Raw genomic sequence first — 4,629 nt, forward strand, 5'->3', positions numbered from 1 at the left:
ACTGGCTGAAGAGTGACTGGATCGGTTAGCGCGCATCCCATATTACCACTCCGTTCCTGACGACAGATCGTCAAAATCAGAAACAATCATCAACTTACAGGTAAGTCTCGATTGTTTCTACAAATATCTCAGACAAAATTGAAGTCATTTAGGTAAAAGTACATTATGATTGAAGCACAGCACAAACACAATGACAATTTAAAAAAAGTTTCAGTAAGGTTTTACGACGCTCGCAACTGCATGAGGTCATATGAGCGCCAAAGGGTGGATGTCAACAGAGAAGTCTAAACGGGGAATCAGGCTTACTCTGCTCCCCTCTCTAGCCTCAACAGCACAAAGTCTGCTTCGACTATCAAGGCACCCCGGAAATAGCAGTTCACAAGAGAGTGACAAACATCCAAAAGAAGTAGAGGAAAAAGGACGATGATAAATTCAGGGATGAGGAAAGAAAAAGCAGCAGTTCCCCCTATGTTGTTCCGGCACAGTATGAGCATGACAATGATAAATCAGCCCATTAACAATTCTTTGTGCTTAAGAACATGTTAATATCCCCCCTTTGGGAATGGCCTAGAGACAACTTCAGTCAGTAGCACTGCCCTGGTGGGAGCTGACACAATGACAAGAAACAGCACCTTGAGGAGTTAACCCTATCCGTACGCCCTGGGGTTATTTTGTACCCCCGGGGTTGTATTCTTCACATTTTAGAATACTTCTACTTCTAGTATGAAGATCCCTTTGAAATTTTCAGTATTTCTCAAAACATCATTTTGACAGACTGTTATGCAAAGCATATGGATCGGATTAACGAGTAAACTTCCTCTTTGGAAGTGGCGGCACAGAGTTCCCCACGTCGTATGTATACGATAGTAAAACACAACATACGGATAGGGTTAAACAGAAAACGTTCATGCTACATTTAAAGCTCATTCTGCAAACACGTCTATTCGCCACAAAAATGACATAATTCTTTCTTTAAAAGGTTGAAAAATACAACAACTATGTACCAGTAACAGCGACTGTGAATGAAAAGATATGACAATGTATTGAACACTCTTATCCCAAAAAGCAAAAGTTTTGCATTTTGAACACATTTCTACATAAAAACAAAATAAAAAACCCAAAAAACATGAGCACTTGCGTGAAAAGAAAAGCAACAGTTTCTTTATCTTTGAGTTTAAGTTAGTTTAAGTTAGAGTACAGAGAAGCAAATCGACACAATAACGGTCATATAATGGATGGAAGAAGCGAGACCGATAGACAGAAACAACAAAGAAAAAGATTAGAGGTAGGACCCCACCAACTACATCCTCCAGCCACCCACTTCACCTTCGTTCGATGTATGAAAACTGAAATAATTTTCAGAAATGTCACCGTTGAATGTACCGTACTAAGCCCCCCAATTCTTTTTAAAAGAAAAAAAAATTGCAGTTTCTGTACAATCTGCTGTGCATGTGCTCAAGAAATATTTTCTCAAAATTCAAATTCTAAATATTGAAAAAAAGAGCTTGGTACATTGGAACAGCTTGCCAGCAACACATGGGAAGAAGTGTTAAGTTGAAGACATGAACAACACAACTTTGGTGTGGCACAAAGGAATAACATTGAGGTTTTTTTACTGTGCGAGTGGAGCACCATTTGTTTTCAAAATATGATCTCTCTTTCAACAGGCTGGTATTGGTGTAAGAAAACATTGAACCTTCCCCCAACCTAAAATTTGCTGTACTTCTCTTTAAGTTCTCAGTTTGAGTCAAGAGAAGCACAGCAATACATTATTATATTACAATAATGGTCATATAGCGCAGGGAAGAAGGAAGACTGACAGACAAAAACAAAAGAGGGAATGAAAGAAAAAAAGTAGGACCTACCAGTGGTACCCTCAAACAATCCCCCTTATTTTTTGGGTGGACAAAGAATAGAGGTTTTAGTTTTAGTAAGTGTTTTACGGCACTTGTAACTCAATAAGGTCATATAAGTGCCAAAGATTAGAGGTGTTACAAGAGAGTGACAAACACAAAAAAGAAGGAGGGGAGATAAAGACGATAGATGTTTTGATAGGAAAGGAGCCCAAAAGGTGTAAAACGAACAAACAAAACAACTGCCAAAGACACCATGTACCAGAAGAAAATGAAAGAAGAACAAAGAACAATGCCAAGTCACATATTTCATTTGACAATTCTCTAAAACAAATCATATCTCGCTCATGAAAAATTATCTTAAAACAGGTTTGGCACTTGTTGAGAGAAAATACATCTAGAATATTTAGCACTGGTGAAGATTTTAAAAAAAGAAATGAAGATCAATGAAATTTTCTCTCACAAGGACTCTGTGGTATTGTTGTATCATATTCAGTAATCATGAAACTAACTCTCAAAATTCAAAACAAAATAAAATGTAAGAGGTCGTTCACAGATAAAATCTTTGGTTTCCAGCAGATAGCTGCATTGTGGCATAGTAGGCTCCGTGGTGCGCTGCATGACAAAGGTACGAATATGATGACAGAGGTACGGGTATGGCTTTATCATCTTTTAGTTTTATTACGAGTTTTACTGCACTTGCAACACAATAAGGTCATTTTATCATTTTTGTGCTCCAAAACAACAAGATCAAAATTTTCCCACCCTCAAAAATAAAAACAAAATATTTCCAAACATTTTATATTGTGTCAATTACCGATAAAAAAAATTAATTCAACCTTGAAAAACTTCACTATACATGACATGGTTCAATTTTCTGCTTTTGTCTCAATCTGAAACGAAAATGTTCATTTGTCCTTGAAGGTGGTCTAAGAGATTAAGTCGGTTCAAATAAAGAAAAGACTTCGATTCGAAAACAGACATTCAGTTCTTAACCTGTAGTATCAATTGCACTAGGACATGAAAAGTTTTGTCCAAATTCAATTTCTAAACACTTAAAAAAGAAAGGAAAGTTATTTAAAGTTGGCACAAATGTTTAAAAAATTAAACAATATTTTCTCTCTCCTGAAAAATGTTGCTTTCTTGGTTTAGCTTAAAACAGCTTACATAAGTGGCGAAGATTAGAGGTGTTACAAGAGAGTAACAAACACAAAAAAGAAGGAGGGGAGATAGAGAGACGATAGATATTTTAAAGGAAAGGAGGAGCAAACCACACTAGAGCACCCGTCAACCACCCACAAACCAGAGTGCTCGATAATCACCCACAGATGGAGAGCTAAGCAGGACGGTCCAGTATATATATATGTATGATACTGATAGATACCAGACTTCAAGTGCGATGCAGAAGAGGGACCAGAGAGCAAAAAAGAAAGAGAAATCTGCAAAAAAAACCCCAACATAATCCAGTCATACAATGATAAGACAAAACATTTCTTTCCACACACACACACACACACACACACACACACACACACACACACACACACACACACACACACACATGTATTATATCTATACACACAAAATACACACACACACGCACATACACACATGTGTATGTAATATACATGCCATGGCAGTTCAGTAAAACAAGGAGAGGTAAATGTGAGCAAATATTCTCTGATGGGTGAAATGTTGAAGGGGGTGGAGCTGCATACACATCTATCTACAGTATCATACACCTGGCTATTTATACAACTACAAAGTCTTCAATGGGCGTGGGCAAGCGCATCCAAATCATGGCTGGATCGAGCCATTCCGAATATCTCGTGGACTTTGCCAAAGCAAGAAAAAAATGGTGAAATCGGATGTTTGCTTGGTTACCATGGTTACCATGTACTTAGAATAATATATAATTTATTCTTTGAAGTCAGATTAATATAAATATATCATCGTTGCTATATTCAGTCAAAGGATAAGGATTTTAGAAATTTCACCAGCAGATGGCCTTAAAAGAGAGACTTAGTAAACTGACACTATAGCGTATTCATTATGGCACTCAGGGTTTTTTCATGAGATAAAATATTTAGATTTATTACTTACTTCTACATTGGTGGGAAACTCTTAATTTCAATTTTCACGATGACCTATTTAGTTTTTATTATAATCAACTCACCACAGGTCACATTTATTACTGGCTACTATAATTAGTGGGTCAACTAACGAGATGGACTGAAATTGCTCGCGGGCCCGATTTGACTCACAGGCCGCAGTTTGCCCATGCCTGCTCTACTCTACAGCAAGTTTTCTACACTCTTCACTTCATGAAAGCTCTCTTCGGCTTCCAAACATCTTGGCTTCACTGTACCACAGCCGTATTATACATATTTTTCGGTCAAAAAAGGGTTCATATTAAATACATGCATTGTATTACTGTCAGTGTACAGTTCAAAATAGAAACGAGAGAGAAAGAGAGAAGGAAAAGGAGGAAGGTTGAGGGTAACAGCAAGAAAGGGAGGGAGGGAAGGAGAAAAGTTTTAGCTACAGTGGTTCTTAATTTGCGTTAGAGTCTTATGGCACTTGAAACACAATAATATGTTATATGAGTGCTGAAGATTAGAGGTGTTACAAGAGAGTGATATAGGAGGAAAAGAAAGAGGGGAGATAAGAGAAAGAGAGAGAGAGAGAGAGAGACAAAGAGAGAGAGAGAGAGAGAGAGAGAGAGAGAGAGAGAGAGAGAGAGAGACAGACACCAGACCAGCATCGTCGGAGAGAG

The sequence above is a fragment of the Aplysia californica genome, unplaced genomic scaffold (genome assembly GCF_000002075.1).
Source record: "Aplysia californica isolate F4 #8 unplaced genomic scaffold, AplCal3.0 scaffold00301, whole genome shotgun sequence".
NCBI lineage: Eukaryota > Metazoa > Mollusca > Gastropoda > Aplysiida > Aplysiidae > Aplysia > Aplysia californica.